Source organism: Sorex araneus, chromosome 3 (assembly GCF_027595985.1).
Source record: "Sorex araneus isolate mSorAra2 chromosome 3, mSorAra2.pri, whole genome shotgun sequence".
NCBI classification, from domain to species: Eukaryota; Metazoa; Chordata; class Mammalia; order Eulipotyphla; family Soricidae; genus Sorex; species Sorex araneus.
In genome coordinates, this window is record NC_073304.1 from 59,086,119 (window position 1) to 59,105,918 (window position 19,800).

Consider the following 19,800-nt stretch of genomic DNA (forward strand, 5'->3'; position numbering starts at 1 on the left):
ACAGCCTTTACTAGACCTATATTAGATATCCTTGGACTTATCTGGAAGAGATAAATTTATTACCAATTACTAATATTGTTAATCATTCTAATTTTATTTTTTCTTATGTTCTGTTCTTAACAAATACTGTAATTATTGCCATGGCTGTGGGGCACTGAGAATAGACAAATCAAGTTTTTCACCCTAGTGTGGATAGGAATTTTTAAATTGAAATTGAAATAACAAAATGTGTTTCATCAAAAATTAAGATGTGTATAATGTGTATAAACTACATTAGATTCCCACTTAGGACCCAGTTTTACTTTCACATATAATAATCCCCTTTTGCCCAATTTAATACATCTTTTTTTCACATTAGTGGTATTTATGGCTCACTCCTGCTCTGTGTTCAGGTATCATTCCTCAGAGGGCTTGAGAACCATATGTATTGCTGGGATCTATTCTGGTCAGCTGTGTGCAAGTGAGTACCTTGCCCACTGTACTATCTTCCAGTCCCAACTTAATGCTCTTTTTATCGTAATTTAAGAAAGCTCATTTTTTGTTTTATTTAGCTCATCTTTTCCCCCCACACATATGAATAAAATCACATGACATTTGTCTTTCTTAATTTGGCCCTTTTCTCTAAGTATAATATCCAAGGATGTTCTAAAACATACAAAGTATATAGTGAAAGAGAAGGATAAACAATTCAAAGATGCATCTAAAGTCAGAGTTCACTTCAGAATTGAATTTTCAGTAAATAAGTGACTCAGGGTCAATAGTTCTGAAGACAGTGCCCAGAAAACTCTGTGCATAGATTTAGAGGGAAGCTTCCATGACTCATCTTTGACTGAGCTCACAAAATGAAGGGTAGCATAATCTGAACCATCATGTCTCTGAAGCAACACTTAAGAAAGCTGTAACACATCATAGGGTATTCAAATTTTCACTCACAATTTCCATTGAATACCATTCCTATTTGTTCAGGCATTTGAGAGTAACACATTTGTGTCAGAAATATACAGCCTCTTGTAAATTAGTCTTGATACTTCCCTAGGGCTGCATGGTCATGGATCAAGGTAAAGGAGAGGCTTCCAGTGGGCTAGGCAGAACAAAAGTTTGTTAGTTATGGACTAAAGGAATATAAAGGAAAACAACTGAAGATGAGTCATGGGGATGGGAAGTTTAATCAGTTTGCAGGGTCCCTGAAGTGCTCCTTCAGGTTTTAGCTTGGGCAGGTGGTGTTATAATTTAGGAAGGAAAGTCAAGCATGTCTTTTCCTCCTTTGGAGGTCACAGAAATAAGTCAGTTGGCTTGAGAGTTCAGCATGTCCAGAGATAGAGCATGTTGTTGATAAACTGGGTATCACTGTATCACTGTATCACTGTCATCCTGTGATCGTCAATTTGCTCGAGTGGGCCCAGTAAGGTCTCCATTTGTCCTAGCCTTGAGATTTTAGCAGCCTCTCTATACTCGTCCTTCCCAACGGTGCCGCATTAGAGGTTCTTCAGGGTCAGGGGAATGAGACCCATCACTGTTACTGTTTTTGGCATATGAATATGATACAAGGAACTTGCCAGGCTCTCCCGTCAGGCAGTAAACTCTCGGTAGTTTTCCAGGTTCTCTGAGAGGGCAAACTAGGCTATAAGATGTCTCTCGGCCTCGAAGTGCGCTTCCGGGAGCTTGGTTTTATAGTCTCTGTATCTTGGCTGTTAGTGGGATTACACGGCGGCACCAGAGGCAGTTTATGTGTGTGACCGCCTAGCTACTGGAAAAAAGGGGGATCTGGGAGGAAGAAGCCCAGTTCCAGTCTGAGTAGGCTTGGAGACCTCAGCCCCAGGTCCTACACACCTGGGTTCCTCTGCTGATTCCTTCATGCATGAGGCTTGTCCAAATGTGTGGAAAGTGGCCTTGCGCATGGCTGTGACTGGGTTCCAGAGCTTTTCCTGGCACTCTGCTCACGGCAGGGAGGAAACTCAACCTGCCCCCTCCGAGGGGCCTTGGTGAAGACTGCCAGGTGAGGGGGCAAGAGACTCTGAGTAGACTCTGAGGGGGCAAGAAATCAAGCTTTTGATGAGTTGATCTATTCAAATTCCATGATTTCTTATTTAAATCCTGAATGTGTTCTTCAATGCCAAAATACTTTTTATTTCAGAAAGGGTATATGTTGCACAATTTCCCAGCAGATTACATGTGGTTCCACTTTATAATTTTATTCAATAAAACAGTGATATTAAAAAACAGTGATATTAATACTTCTAAGATTAAAAATATAAAATAAAATTAAAATAGTTTCATGGTAGTTAACCTTGAAACCAGAGAAAATGCTTTAATTTTAGGAATTTTTGGGTTTTAATCTTGTGAATAAGGGGCTTTGGACTAATACCAGAAAGCCTTGCATTTATGTGAAGGTTGAAGGTCTTGATATTAAAGTCTGTATCTGGAAGCTAAGAACTCATCTACAAGGAAGCTGCTCACATCAATATCTATACTATATATATATATATATATACATACATACACATATATATCTGAAGGTTTTTAAACAAAGCACCAATTATTTTCTTAATTTTATTTTATAATTATAAAGTTGTTCACAATAATTTATTACATTTAATATTCCAACACCAATCCCACCACCATTACACCTTCCCACTACCATTATTTCCAATTTTCTGAACCACCACCAAAACCTGCCCCAATTGCAGACCCTAAATAATATCATTTTTATTCCTTATTATGAATAATTTGTTAAAAATGATCAAAAAATTTCCTTAAAAGAAAGTGTATAGGGCCTGGAGCAATAGCACAGTGGGTAGGGCATTTGCCTTGCACGCAGTCGACCAGGGTTCGATTCCCAGCATCCCATATGGTCCCCTGAACACCGCCAGGAGTAATTCCTGAGTTCAGAGCCAGCAGTAACCCCTGTGCATCGCTGGGTGTGACCCAAAAAGTGGAAAAAAAAGAGAAAGTGTATAAAGATTGTTGTTTCTCACCCTGGAGCCATTAAACCTTTGTATAAGAGATTACTGACATGTTGTAACAGGTTGAGCCTTGTGTTCTAATATAGACTGCCTTCAACTTACATCACATCCAATGTTGTGTGCTACTTCTGGTACATGAGTGGTTACAATATGAGATGTTATGTGGTCGCAAATGCGACTATGTGCTCCAGGAATTCTAAAATTTTAAATAGGGTGATACAGCTAGAGTTAAATTTTTAAGTAGATGGTGACTTTGGGGTTCAGAGGGAGTTTGTGGGTGTGACTGCCAACATCTGGAAGAACAAGGAGATGGGGGGGGTCACCCATCCCCGACTCTATAAGGGCCTGGAGATTTTGGCAAAGCACCAGTTCTTTCAGCTTTCTGTTAATATTTAGGGTTTCAGTTTTTGTTCATCTATTTTTCACTGGACTGAGTTGTTAAGTAACTCTACAATGCCAGATAATTATATTTTATGAGAACGCAACATTGCAAATGTTTCTCTACTTTCTTCACAGATAATGGCAGCTTGACTGAATAGAAAATAGTTATTCACTCTTAAAATACTACAAGACACTATGATTTCTAGACCATATGCACTGCACATATTCTATATATATGCTACATATAGCTGCCATATGTATGTGCATGTGGCACATAGACCATAATGTTGTAGACATTATAAATCATAATGCTATGGTCTATAGAACAAAATGCTATGGACATTATGGTCTAGACAAATGTTATAGACAGTATGATCTTCAGTAGGAAGCTTACCACAAGGGGCATGGGGAAGGGTAAAGGATGTAAGGGGCAATGGGACAATGGTAGAGGGAAATGGTCACCCTGTGTGGAGAGTATGGTGCTGGAATGTTTAAAGCACAAGACCTACCATTAACAATTGCTTAAACCATGGTGCCTAGAATAAAAATATACTATAGGGATTCCCCTACCACATAATAACAATGTATACTTAATTGTACATAATATTGATTTTTGGGATCTTTTTAGATAACTTCTTTCCTTACCTAATGCTTGTTGAATATTTTCACTTAAAAAGTGTTCAGGGTGTGTCCGGTTACTAACTTTGGAACATCATACATTCTTTAGACATACATTTCACTTTTTTGGAGGAGACACAGATTATGCTCAGGGCCTACTTTTGTCTCTGTGCTCAGGGATTACTCCGGGTGGGGCTGAGGACCATATGGGGTGTCAAGAATTGAACTAGTGGGGCTGGAGCAATAGCACAGAGGGTAGAGCATTTGCTTTGCACTCGGCCAACCTGGGTTCAATTCCCAGCATCCCATATGGTCCCCAGAGCACCACCAGGAGTAACCCTTCTGCATCGCTGGGTGTGACCCAAAAAGCAAAAAAAAAAAAAAAAAAGATTTGAACTAGTGTCTGCTGTTTGCAAGGCAAGTAGCCCACCCCACCCCCAACCCCACTCCGTTACTATATCTCCAGCACCAATGTTTTACTCACATATTTTTTCTCTTTGATTTATTTCTCTGCCAATAGTTTTCATTTCTTTTTAAGGGTCTAGCTACAGTTGTTAGTTTGGAGGGTTTTTTCTTTTAAATCTTATCTAATATGCCTGTTCTATTTCTATTATTTACCTGATCTTTGGGCTGGAGCGATAGCGCAGCGGGTAGGGCGTTTGCTTTGCACGCAGCTGACATGGGTTCTATTCCTCTGCCCCTCTCGGAGAGCCCAGCAAGCTACCGAGTGTATCTAACCCGCACGGCAGAGCCTGGCAATTACTGGTGCCCACTCGAGCAAATCGATGAGCAACGGGATGATAGTGATAGTGACCTGATCTTTGCTTTGTGAAAGAACTTTTTGACTTTGTGCTACATATCATTAAGCATTTTCCACCAGAGTAAATTATTTTGGTTTTAGTAGCAAGTTATTGTCCAAAGACTTTTATTCCCACAGATCACACAGAAAAATAGATCTCATGTTGTTCTTGTTCTTCCATGGAGCTAGGTGTCAATCAAAGCCTTTTCTCAGATTTATAGCAGGAAGGTCAGTTAGCGTACTCAGATCTCCTGTTCTATCAGGGAGTTGTCTTGGGAAGCATTGTGAGCAACTGTGATAGTTCCTTTTCCCAAGTCATGTTTCTCTGCTGCTTTGGGACATCTGGGCATACTGACATAGACTTTTATTTGAGCTCATACAATCTTATTCTATTGTGAACATTCACTTGTGAGGAATATGGTTATTTTAGAGTGGCATGCAATTTTTTGACTCCTCCAATATTCTGTTTACATATTTTATTTTTCTTTATTTTGGGGGAACACATTTATTTTAGAGCTTCCTCTTGGATTTGTGCTCAGGGATCACTCCTGGTGGGGCTCAGGGGACTTTTTTGGGTGTTAGATATTAAACTTGTGTGGGCTGTGTTCAAAGAAAGCCCCTTACCTGCAATACTATCTTTCTGGCCTCTTTCTCTTTGAATGTTATTTTGAATGTTCTGTACATGTAAAAATATGATATAGAAAGGAAGGAGGTTGAGGAGAATGCAGGTAGTTCAATAGCATTTTGCTACTTTAATTCCTGCTCTTCTCATTTTTTGGTAGGGGCCAAGTCCAGTGGTACTCAGGGTAACTCTCATCCTACAGGAGCTCTATTTACCTGGTGTAGTGGGGTAGTTGTTGGCTGCATGCAATATCATATCCTTGGAGTATTGGGATGGTATATGATGCCAGGTATCAAAATTAGAACACACTCAAATTTGTGCTCTATCTTGTGTTTTTATCCTTAACTCCAGAATTCAGCACTTTCATAGGAGTAATTTTCTGTGTTGCTGTTTGCTTTATGAGCTATTAATGAAGAGGAACTTTTTAAAATTTTTTCACATAGGAGGGGGCATTATCTTTTTGAGGAGATAAGTGGTTTATTCATTATTATTTTTTTATTATAGTCTCACTCTTTTTCAAACTGCCGTAATAACTTTTTCTTTCTTTAGTTGATTTTGGTATTATTAGTTGTGATCAGGGGTCACTCCTCCTCTCTGCTCAGGGCCCACTGCTGGCAGGGCGCTGAGGACCATATTTAATTCCAGGAATTGAATTGATCACTGCATGCAAAGCAAATACCTTACCTGTGGTAATTTCCCTTTGGCCTCATACTTTAGTAATATGCGAGGCCTTTTAAAGGACCAATTTATCATAGGTTCTAGAATTTACTTAAAGGACTTTTGTGATAGTGTTTCTCAAAATATATAAGCCTAAAAATCAGGTTAAGCCTGTAACTCTCATACACCGCATAAACCAAAACAAAAGAGCAAGTTAATTAACACACTTTTTTAGGAAGATCAATAAAGTAAGACATAATGTGATATCATGCTACCTATAAGGAATGAAACTGAGTGAACAAAATTGAAATCACGAGGCCCAAACTAACAACCAAACTAAGAAGGTGCCTGTCAAGCTGGCAGGCCGAGGAGTAGGAAGCAATAGGAGAGGGAACCTGGGACTACGGGTGGAGGGAAGTTAGACACTGGTGGCAGACTTGATGCGGGATCAGTGTATGTCTAAAACTCAATCATAAATAACTATGTAACTCACAGTAATTTAATAAAATATAATTAAAATTTTATATGAATCTTTTGAGACGCTAAGCTGTTAAAACTACAAAGCTAGGACCTAACTGGCCTCTTCTCTCCATATTGCCAGATTTAGAAAATAAAATTGCATGACTGACTGCTATTTTCTACAGGCTATATTTTAACATTGTAGCATTGTCGTCCCCTTGTTCATCTGTTTGCTCGAGTGAGCACCAGTAACTTCTCCATTGAGAGACTTGTTACTGTTTTTGGCATATCGAATATGCCACAGGTAGCTTGCCATCCTCTGCTGTGTGGGCGGGGTACTCTCAGTAGCTTGCTAGGCTCTCCAAGAGGGATGGACAAATAGAACCCAGGTCGGCCACGTGCAAGGCAAACACCCAACCTGCTGTGCCATTGCTCCAGCCCCAGATCATATTGTAAAAAGTTTTATTAAGGTTATCCCTTTTTCAGCATTGGTCCATCCCCCTTTGGTTTAAGAAAAAATGAAGAAATCAAGGCAAAAATAAAATTTATTATTTATGTTGTAAATGAACTTTGGTGTAGAATAATGAATTTAATAATTTTACATGTCCTGCAACCACAAATAACCTGATTTACTGAACTTAATTTAGCTGAATGAATGAGCTGAGTGTCGAAGCTAGTCTAGTACTTTATCTATGTCTTAGGAGTCATTAAGTTCTGATGTAGAGTGATCATCGAGAAGAGTAGTGTTGCTCTAATGGATCACAGTGAGTGAGGGTGTGCATGTGTGTGTGTGTGTGTGTGTGTGTTCAAGCATGTTTTCTGTCAACATTATATCTAATTATTAGGATGATGGCATAGTGCTCTATATATAACGAGAACTATGGGAATTCAAGCACCAAGCTATGGTGTAGGAAAAGAAATTTATTTGAAGTTATTAGGATTTCCTATTATGAGACCCAGAGAGAATTTTTAGGATGATTAAATTTGTAATATTTGAGTCTCTTGCTTTTGTCCACATACCCAATGTGTAGAACATTCTCCTTTATTTTAAGTTTAAAGTTTATGAATCCTTAAAATGTTTAAACTATGTGAGTTGACCACAAGAAATAAAAAAGTGGAAGAGATGTTGGATTTAGCTTAGAGTTATTCAGCAGCATATGATATAGGTTAGGAGTGGATTATTGAACGATTATCATAGTCTAGGATAAAAGGGCTTTAGGGCCCCTCTGGTCAGTATGGTTATGTTTGTAGTTGGCTCTTAGATTATTCAAGATCTTAGTTTGAGTACTACTGAAAAGTTTTTTAATTCTGTTTCAGTATGAAATCTTCTGAATTCCAGCATTAAATTTATATATTCACTTTTTTTTAAATAGACACATTTATTCAGCGTCATGATCAGACCATTACATTTAACAATCAACAGCATGGGTGCAAAAAAAATCTACATTAAAACACTTTGTTGGAATGCTTTACACTTTCCACAGGAACTAAAATAACCTGTTATATAATTAGTCACAAATACAGTCCTTGAGTGTTTGCCCATACACACGAGTATTGTTTAAAACATGTCTTCTTTGTAGCAGCGAGGCCCTGACACCACTGTGCTTGGCTGAGATTTGAGTTCCCAAATCTGTTGTTGTTGAGATTTGAGTTCACAAATCTGTTGTAACCTGTAGCTTCCCTGTGACTTCTCTGGCTCTCCTCTCCTGCTAAGCTTTGTTTGCTGGCAATTAAAACCTTCTGCCACTGCCATAGCTGCTGGTACTGCTGGAACCAACATAGCCACCTTGGTTTAGTGGTTTAGCAAAATATTGGCCTCTACCACCATAGGGGCCTGAGCTTTGGCCTCCAAAATTTCCTCCCTTCATGGGTCCAAAGAAGACTGATTGTTGTAGTTGCCAAAATCATTGTAACTTCCACCACCTCCAAAATATTGCTTCCATCATTGCCAAATCCATTATAGCCATCCCCACTGCCACCATATCCACCACCCTCTCGGCTGCCACCAAATCCACCTCGCCTACTGAAGTTTTCTCTTTGATCAAAGTTGTCATTTCTACCAAAAACACCTCCAAGACCACCATCAAAGTTTCCAGAGCCATTTCAACCTCTTTGGCTGGATGCATTGGCCATCTCTTGGTTAGACAGGGCTTTTCTTACTTCACAGTTGTAGCTATTGACAGTATGGTACTTCTGAATGACAATCTTGTCCACAGAATCATGGTCATTGAATGAAACAAAAGCAAAGCCTCTCTTCTTGCCACTACCTCGGTCAGTCATTATTTCAATCACCTCAATTTTCCCATACTGTTCAAAATAATCTCTTAGGTGATGATCCGTGTCTTCTTTAATGCCACCGACAAAAATCTTTTCCATAGTTAAGTGGGCATCAGTTCTTTGAGCATCTTCTCTCGAGACAGCCCTCTTTGGTTCCACAACTCTTCCGTCCACCTTGTGTGGCCTTGCATTCATGGCTGCATCCACCTCCTCGATGGTGACGTACGCAGAGTCTCTTGCCCCCGTGCCTGGCTTTCTTCACTGGGGCCCCGTGGAGTGGGGGCAGGTTGAATTTCCCTCCCTGCCCCGAGCAGAGCCCTGGCAGCTGAAGACCAGCCACAGCCATGCTCAAGGCCCCTCTCCACACGCTCAGACGAGCCTCACGCATGATGAAAACAACAGAGGAACCCAGGTGTATGGGACCTGGGGATGAGATCTCCAAGCCTGCTTGGATCGGGACTGGGTCTCTCCACCCAGACCCCCCATTTCCCAGCAGCTAGACAGTCACACCCACAAACTGCCCCTGGTGCCGTGTACTCCCATCAATGGCCAATATCCAGAGACTATCAAAGCTCCCAGAAGCACTCTTGTAGTCTAGTTCTCCCTCTTGGAGAACTTGGCAAATTACCGAGAATATCCTGCTCACACTGCAGAGCCTGGCAAGCTCCTGTGGCGTATTCGATATGCCAAAAACAGTACTATGATGAGTCTCATTCCTCTGGCCCTGAAAGAGCCTGCAATGCAACACTGTTGGGAAGGACGAGTAAAGAGAGGCCTCAAAAACTCAGGGCTAGGACGACTGGAGGCGTTACTGTGCCCGCTCAAGCAAATTAATGAACAATGGGATGACACTGATACAGTGATTCATTTTCAATATTTATTTAGTCCTATTGTGATTAGGCTAAATATGATTTACAAATATTAAGAATGTAGCAGGGAAAATAATAAAACGATGTTTCTAATGGGGTGTGGAGTCTAGATAATAAACATAAAAATAGATATAATTTCTGATAATGAGTAATAAAATGAGAGAGAAAGAATGACAGAGATCATGGTGATGGTAGTTAGGGTAAAACTTCTAAAGGACATTACCCAAAATACTATACAGATTCAATGAAGTCCTTACAAAGCTACCCATGACATTTTAATAATATTCCCCCATACTCTCAGACCAATGAAATAGAATTCAAAGTCCAGAGATAGATCTTCAGGTATAAAGACAATTAATATTTGATAACAGGGCAAGAAATATAAGATGTAACAAGAAAAGCCTCTTCAATAAGTGATGCAGGAAAAAACTATCAGTCATTTGAAAACAAACAAACAAACAAAAAATCTTTGATCTCTTCCTAAGACTATGCACAAAAGTCAAATCAAGTAGATTAAAAATCTTATATCTTACCTGAATTCATAAATTACATTGAGGGAAACATAGGTAAAACACTTCATGACATTTAAGTTAGAGGTTTCTTTAATGATTCAAAACCATTGGCCAAGCATACTGAAACAAAGATAAACAAATGATGCTGTATCAAACAAAGAACTGTAAGCACTATAAAAATGATGGCCAGAAAAAAAAAAGACATCCCACAGACTGGGAGTGGTATTTCCCCACCAATAAAAGCATTGATGATATTCAAGATATACAAAGCACTAGTAGAACTGTACAGTAACTTAAACAACCAACCCCATAAAAAAATGGGAGGCATGAGATGGAAAGAAATGGAAACCCCATGAAAACATTGGTGGCCAAAAGATATATGAAAAAAGTGCTCTGCATCACTTCTCAGGAAAATTGTAAATCAAAACAGCAATGAGATAACATTTCACAATAGTGATACTAGTACTCATCATCACTGTATCACTGTCATCCCATTGATCATCAATTTTCTCAATCGGGTGCCAGTAATATCTCCATTCGTCCTAGCCCTGAGATTTTTAGCAGCCTCTCTATACTCATTTTTCCTAGTGGTGCCACATTAGAGGCTCTTTCAGGGTAAGGGGAATGAGACCCATCATTGTTACTGTATTTGGCATATAGAATACACCACAGAGAGCTTGCCAGGCCCTTCCGTGCAGGCAGGATGCTCTTTTCTCTGCCTTTTCCCTGCTCCTTTGACATATAAGTGGAAGATGCCTTTAAATCGGATGAGGACATGCATCCACAGTTTAGAAGGAAATTTCAAGTGATTCGAGCAGATTTGTATTTGAAGAATTTTGTTTCTGACCACTCTCATATGATAGATGCCAGTGGGAACTGAAGAGAACCTTCTCTGTCCTATCCATGTATCAGAACCAGAGTACTCATAAGGAACAAAAACAACCAATGTTGGAGATATGGGGGAAAAGTAATCCCATTACTGCTGGTGTGATTGTTGACTGGTCTAACCTTTTGGGAAAACAATGTGGACACTTCTCAAAACTAGAAATTGAGCTTCTATATAGTCAGCAATTATGGTTCTGGGTATTTACCCCCAGGGCCTCAAAATTCAATTTAGAAAAGATGTCTTCATTTTTATGTTCATTACAGCAATATTCACAGTAACCTAAATTTAGAAACAACCCAAGAACCCATGATATGATAACTGGATGAAGAAACTATGGTATATATATATATATATATATATATATATATATGCAATAGAATACTACTAGACTTTAAGGAAAAATAAAATAATGCAGTTTGCTGCTATGTAGATAGATCTGGAGAGTATCGACTGAGTGAAGTTTGATTAAGAGAGACACACACTGAATGATCTCTATTATATGACGGATATAAAAATTAATATACGAGAATAATAAATGCCTGAATATCAGTTGGAAGTCATTCTCACAGGAATGAGAAAAAAGGCATTTGTGATACAGAAGGGATCATTAAGTCAATGATGGTGGGAGGGATCATTCAGGATGGGAGAAGTGTGCTGAAAGTAGACAAATGACCAAACATGATAGGATCTCAGTATCTGTAATACAAACCATAATGTTCAAAATTAGAGAGAGAGTGAGAAGGAAAATGTCTGCTATACTGGACAATTGGTGGTGGAAAATGTACACTGGTGGAAAGATGGGTGTTCTATCATTTTATGACTGAAACTCAATCATGAAAGCTTTGTAACTGTATCTCACAGTGATTCAATTAAAAAACAACAAACAAAACACCTATAAATGCCCAAATGAAAGAGAAACAGCTTGTCTTCAGTAGGAAGCTTCACACAGGGGAGTGAGGGGTGGGAGAGAGACACTTGGACAAAAGTGCAGGGAAGCAGACAACTGAGTGTGGTTTTATAATATTTCATGTATTATACCCTATTTATACAGTTTGTAAACCAGAGTTCACAAAATAAAAGCTAAAAAACTTTTAAGCATATTGTTTGCCAATTTTAGTTTTGGGGGAAAGTATTAAAGTTTAGCTTTTTCAAGGTTTTCAGTAGCTACATGAAAAGACTAGAGGGATTGTATCGGCACCTGCTAGGAATTTAATATGGGAATTAACTTGCATTTATTTTCATGATCTGCATTTGAACTGTCTCTGTGTGTGACCTTAATATTAGTTGAAAAACATAAACACTGTTGATGACTTGATCATGTGCTGTGATATAAATAGAGTTAATATTGGAACTCAGATTCTGAATTCTTTGTGACCTCTATTAATTCACACTATTTTGGGGGAATGAGGACTAAGGGAGGGATGGGCCATACCCATCAGTGCTCAGGCCCTTCTCCTAGTTCTGTACTCAGGAATCACTTTTGGTTGGGCTTATGGTGCTGAGGATCAAACCAGTTTCCGTCATGGCAAAGCAATGAAGTCAAGAGCCTTAACTAACCCTTATGCTTTCTCTCTAGCCCAAAGCACTCTTTACTCTTTTCTAAAAAATTTATTTTATTGAATCACCATGTGGAAAGTTACAAAGTTCTCAGGCTTATGTCTCAGTTATACAATACTCAAACTCCCATCCCTTCACCAGTGCCCATATTCCACCACCAAAAACCCCAGTACACCTCCCACCCCGCGCCCCTCACCCCCGCCTGCGTAACTGATAAATTTCACTTCATTTTCTCTTTACCTTGATTACATTCCATATTTCAACACAAACCTCACTATTGTTGTTGGAATTTCCCCCCAAAAAAGACAGCCCTACTGCCAAGGAAGCATTTGATAATAGTTTTCCAGTACTGAGAATGAAGAGGTATGAAGTCCCGCTGTTCCAAGTACATAACTCTTTTTTTTTTTCCTCCTTCCCGCACCACCAAATTTGTGCCTGCTTAATAGTCCTCATAATATGGCTGATGCCACGCCGCCTGACAAAGGGAAAATAACCAAGAAAGAAGGATATTTCCCATCCTTGGCCGGCGTGGGGCTATGGCTTAGTTCACAGTCTAGAGACATGGCTGCAAGCAGTTTCTGGAACCAAAAGTAGACTAGCTGGCCTCAGATTCTGGTAGATCAGCAGCATAGTGTCCACACAAAGTGTGGCCACCCGGGTGGAATCTCGGCGTAGCGTGTGCTGGTATTGGCCCCGAACTGAGACTGCTCAAGTGTCCCCCTGTTCCAAGTACATAATTTTTTTTTCCTTTTTTCCCCTTCCCGCACTACCAAGTTCGTGCCTGCTTAATTAGACCTCATAATATGGCTGACACCATGCCGCGTTTCTCCCCGAAAAGGGAAAAGAACTGAGAAAGAAGGATATTTCCTCTCCTCAGCTGGCGTGGGGCTATGGCTTAGTTCACAGTCTAGAGAAATGGCTGCTACTTTGATTACCTTCAATATTTCAACAAAAAACTCACTATTATTGTTTGGAGTTTTCCCCCAAAGTCAGACCTGCTAAAAAGGAACCGTTTAACATTGCTGACAATTAAGAGATATTAGGTTGCTGTTGCGGCCGCACGGTTTTGGATTTCTGTATAAAGTCCAGGGAAAATTCTGCCAGAAATTGCATCACTGCAAGTTTTACTTCCCTTTTGTGGTCTCATAAGATGAAAAAGCCTGGAGAGAGAAACCCTGCCCCGCTGGCGCTGCATGGGGCAGTGGCTCAGTTCACAGTCTGGAGGCATTTCTGGGAGCTGCTCATGTCCAAAGTAGTTCAGTTGGCCTCTGGGATTGTGCTTGTGCAGCAGCAGCAGAAAAGCACTCTTTATTCTTATTTTTAATGAGGACTTCAAAAGTCGTGTTTTCATCTCTTAGATAATATTATTCTTACATCCTTGTTTAGTTTGTTCATTTTGGTGTCACATCCTGCTGTGTTCTGTTACTCTTGGCTCTGTGCCCAGGGATCACTCCTGGTGGGGCTCAGGGAACTGTATGGGATTCTGGGGATTGAATCCAGGTAGACCTATTGTATTATAGGTCTACCTATAATACTCCAGTCCCTATTCTTTTAATTTTTTTGATATTTATCCTCTGAGCACTGCAAGGAGGATGTGGTGGATGAGATGTGCTGACTTTAGGAGTTCAAAGTGAATACTTTTGTGGCCATACTCTCACAAAAAGTGCTTGACTATTTAAGTTTTTCATGAGAACAAGATAGCAAAGGCTTTTGTCCTAAAGTTAGGAGACATTTTACTTCCACTTCTATCAAGAGGCAGCTCAGAGCTATGAAGTTGGTTTCAATTTCTGAAAAAATGTCTGCTTGTAACTCAAATATTTTATGAGCTGTTAGGATACTGTCATAAGGAATTTATATTTCTACATATTTCTATGTATATATTTCTATGTATATATCTACAAAATTGCATTTTATAATGATGGCATAACTTACATATGGGTTTTTGATATTCATGCTTTGGGACTTTTATACTGTACAGGTTGAACACATGTACCCAAATGTAGCAGGCAGTTTTCATTTTTCTTTCCTTGCTTTAAATCTCAGCACGGTCTTTCCAATCATAATTACCACACATTGTTCTTTTCTATGATATTTCAGTTTGGTTATCATCAATTTCTCTTTTGGTTATGAATTTTCTATTTTCAAGGACTTCTGTCACTATAATCCCGTTGCTCATCGATTTGCTCTAGGGGGCACTGGTAACGTCTCCATGGTGAGACTTGTTACTGTTTTTGGCATATCGAATACGCCATGAATAGCTTGCTAGGCTCTGCTGCGCTGGCAGGAATACTCTCGGTAGCTTGCCCAGCTCTCCGAGAGGGGTGGAGGAATTGAACCTGGGTCAGCTGAGTGCAAGGTAAGCGCCCTACCTCTATGCTATTGCTCAAGCCCCAGGATTTCTAGGAAATCTTTTTCAAAAACTGACAATATCTTGTGTGTCTTTTTGTGTTCTCATAATTGCTCCTTTTTCCTTTCAGAGAGAAAAAAGGAAAATTGGACAGTTAGACTAGAATGAGAAAACTTTCCTCATTTATTTTCAGAATATCTTTTAAGGTGTTGATTAAGAGATTATATAATAATTTTATAGAGATAAAATGCAAGGTGAAGGAAGTAATTATTAAAGCTTATTATTATAAATATTATCTCTTGGTATCAAATCATCTGAGGTAATGAGAGTGACAAATAGCTATTAAAACTTATATTCTAAGAGCTGTAAATATAAGTAAAAACTTTAGAATATAAATATTTTTCTGAAAATTATCTAAGATTCTTAGATAACTGTTTCTGGTTATTTTCCTATAGTTAACAATTATAAATTTTGAATAAAATAGAAAAAAAACAACTATTCTCAGATTTGAGAGATCTCCTTAACCCAGGCAAAAACTAAGATAAGATATAGACTAAGATATGAAGATTTTTAATAATTTAATAATCCTTAGTTGGTAACTGATAGACCAACCAGACTGAAAAATGAGTAAGAAGGCCAGAGAGATTGCATAGAGAGTAGGATTCTTACCTTGCAGTTCACTGACCCACTTCCATTAATGATATGACATATGGTCTTCTGAGCACCACTGGGAGTGATCCCTGAGCACAGGGCTAGAAGTGAAGTTTTGAGCACCATTGGATGTAGTCCCCAAACCAAAAACTTGAGTAAGAATAGGGAAGATCTAAAATAATTATGGGTCAACATGACCTAATTGACATCAGACACTGAATACCAATGATAAAAGTACTGCCTTTTTTCTTTTCCAGAGGTCTTCAGCCACGGGAGCTCTGCTCAAGTAGGGGAGGTCAGAGCTTCCATGGTCGAAGACCTCTGGAACCCAGCCACAGCCATGTTCAAGGTCCCTCTCCACACATTCGGACGAGCCTCATGCATGAAGGTACCGGCAGAGGAACCCAGGTGTGTGTGACCTGGGTCTGAGACCTCTGAGCCTTCTTGGATCGGGATGGGCCTCTTCCGCCCAGATTTCCCATTTTCCAGTAGCTAGGCGGTCACACCCAGGGACTGCCCCCGGCGCCGTGTAATCCCAACAATGGTCAACATCCAATAGTTCAGGTTACATGGTTATTTTAGCATTAATGGATATGTTTTTGGTTTATGAAGTTACTGTACCTCCAGCACTACCAAAGTGCCCCAAGTTCCTCCAATACTCTCTTTATGTGGCTTCTATTCTGCTTCTTCCCCTGTCAACACCTCATCTCTCTACTGCTTGCGAATCTCAGTTCTGTGGTTAAAGTCCAAGGGTTTGTTATCATTATTTACTGTCAGTTCCCTTGTTTTTTAATTATATATACCGCATATGAATGAGATCATTCAGTATTTGCCCTTCTCCCTCTCACTTATTTCACTCTACATGATATACTCTAGCTACATCCTCATTATAGTAGAAGGCGAAATTTAATCTTTCCTTACAGCTATGTAATTCAGTTGTATACAGTATTTTCAAATTCACACGGAAGATTCACCAAGTAAGTAAAATTCTTATCCATAAAATAAATCTAAAAAAAAACCAAACAAATTCCAGTTTAAGAAACTGAAATTTTGGAGTATATTCTATGACCACAATAGTTTACTTTATAAACCAATAGCAATAAGATATTTGGGAAACTCCCAATTAGAAAAACTCAAATAATACTCTTCTTAGTAAACTATAGATGAAACAGAACACAGAATGAATTAAAATGTATTTAAAATTAATTATTATGAAATATATAAATTGTGGGATGCAATTGAGTTACCTCCTTTCATTGCTTTTATATATATAGAGAAAAGTTGTTACCCTTTAAATCTAGAAAAAGAGAAGGTGATGACAACATAGAATGCAAAAAGAAAGATACAAACAAAATTAAAATTCAATAAAATCAAAAGTTGGTTTTTAAAAATATCTGAATAAAATCAATGAATATTTTCAAAATCTATGAAGAAAAATGAACAAATGTATACAGGAATTAAAAAGAAAATTACTGCATATTACTACCCAGATTTCCCATTTTCCAGTAGCTAGGCGGTCACACCCAGGGACTGCCCCCTGTGCCGTGTAAATAATCCCACAATGGCCAGCATCCAGAGACTTAAAACCAAACTCCCTCTGAGAGAATCTGGCAAGCTACTGAGAGTTTCCTGCCCACATGGGAGAGCCTCGCCAACTCCCCATGGTGTATTCATATGCCCAAACTACTAACAATGCTGTGTCTCATTCCCCTGACCCTGAAAGAGCCTCCAATGTGGCACCGTTGGGAAGGACGAGTAAAGAGAGGCTTCTAAAATTTCAGGGTAGGACGAATGGAGACAATACTGAGACCACTCGAGAAATTTGACAATCTATGGAATGATGATGATGATGATGATGATGATGATGATGATGATGATGATGATTACTGCATATATTTCGTGAATTGAAATGATACTAACAGAATATAATATTTTTTGAGGAATATAAATTTCAGTGGCTTTCTGAGATTTGTAGATGATAATTATTTTTTTTGCTTTTTTTTGGGGGGGGGTCATACCCAGCGATGCTCAGGGGTTACTCCTGGCTTTGCACTCAGGAATCACTCCTGGTGGTGTTCAGGGGACCATATGGGATGCCGAGAATCAATCCCAGATCAGCCGCATGCAAGGCAAACGCCCTGCCTGTTGTGCTATTGCTCCAGCCCTGATGATAATTTATTTTTGAAAAATGCCTTATATTTAATACTTTTGAGAATAGAATTCTAAACTGAACAGAGTTTTATAAAAATGAAAGATATTGATCTTCTGTAGGGCTTCTTAAATTCTTTCAACTTGTGACCTTTACTTGCCCCTAAAAGTTTTACATAACCCAGGGGTTATAGGCATATAAAATAGTGATGCCAATCAAACTCTTATTGGTAGTAAATCACAAAGGAAATTTATTCTAAGCACATTTAAAAAAATTACAGTTAATGAGCTAGTTTTTGATTGTTTTGATCTTAAGTAATCTAATACTATTCTGTTTTTGAGTTTTTGCATATTAGTGCTTTTTATCTGGACACTATTCATATCAGGAAGATATTGTAGAAATAAAATTATTAACTGTTGCTCTTCAGCACAAGGTAATCTTTCAGTTTGAAAAGTATAAGTGTAATAATCTTTTATATAGTTAAATTCTGGGAAATTGTCTATTTTGAAAGATTTTTTTCTTTGTTCTTTTTACTCGTGGTTTATCTACCATTCTTATCCCTCCCCTACAATTTCTAAAAGAAACATATGAACTAAAAAATGATTTTTTGCTTTTTATGTGAAATATTAAAATTTTGTCCTTTTTCTCAACTCAAGAATACTTTATTATTCTATGAATTTTATTTTTGAAGTATAGAATCCTGATTCTTTGACTCCAATATACATTTTATTCCTTAGGCAAAACTTGTTTCTTCTTTATCTTTTTGTTTAACTTTTCAAAAAAATTTATTTTATTTTTATAAGGTTGCTCACAATATTTGATTACATTTAATATTCTAACACCAATCCCACCACCGTTAACCTTAACACCACCGTACTTTGAATGTTTCCATCCCAAACCTTATACCCTGCCCTCAAAGCAGAACTGAAATAATTTGTTTTGTATTGCTTGTTATGAATAATCTGCTAAAAATGATCCAAAAATAGTTTCTAGAGAAAAGTGTGTGAATATTTTTGTATTTCACCAAGGAGCCATTAAGCTCTTCTATAAGAGATTAGTAACATGTTGTTAAAGGTTGAGTCTTGTGTGCATATATTATATATGTATATGTATACATATATATGTGCATATATATGTATAAATATATTTTCCCCTAAGTTTGGTTGCCTTATACTTTAAACCCCATCAAATGTGATATGCTCTTCTTGGTACATCAGTGGTGTTAAGTATGGGATGTTGTGCAGTCGAGAAATCCAGGAATATATTGACTCATTTGAGTGTGGAGAGCGGACATGAGCATGGCGGTGGTTGAGTTCTGGAGGTTTTCGGCTGCTGGGCTGGGTCCATTGGGGTGGGGAGGGGATCTCACCTGCCCCGATCTGGGTTGCCCGGAATGAAACAGCCTGGCGAGGGTTCTGGAGGCATATCTATGGCGTATCATTCTGTGCTCTCTTCCTAGAGATTTATTGTTGAGTCTCTGGATCATGGCCATTAATGAGACTATATGGTGACAGGGTGCTTGTGGGCATAACTGCCAAGCTGCTGGGAATGGGGGGAGATGAGGAGAAGTCACCCATTCCCGATTCCATTGAGCCTGGAGTTCTCTTAATTCTGCTTTTAAAACTTTCTTTCTTAGGTCTTTTTTTTTTCTTGTTGATGGCTTTTAGTTTTTAAAGACCGCAGATGTGTGGTTTACTGTCTAGTAAGGCCCAAAGCTGAAGAAGCTTGGTGGATGGACTTGTTGATATCCAAGGAAATGGAAGTTCACATAATGAAGATAGCCAGACTTCATATTAGGCCTTTTCTCTTGAGTTGATTCAATTTTTCAGAAATGAGTTTTAGTTGTCAGTATTCTGGGAGCTGATAGAGAGAAGTGAATCATTGGCTTACTGTTTTCCAGAATACATCACTAACTTCCTGCTGAAATAGGATGGAAGAAGCTGTATGTATGACTTGTTGGAGCTGGGAAAGGATCTGGGAAATAACTGCTCACTGGAGTGATTTTAAGTCTCACTTCTCACAATTTACACTGTGTACTACGAAATCTCAAGAT

At 38.7% G+C, this 19,800-nt stretch overlaps 1 pseudogene; it reads right to left on the minus strand.

The window, feature by feature from the left end:
• Positions 1-8,229: 8,229 nt before the first annotated feature.
• Positions 8,230-19,800, minus strand: part of LOC101547870 (heterogeneous nuclear ribonucleoprotein A1-like 3) — a 108,179-nt pseudogene continuing 96,608 nt past the window's right edge.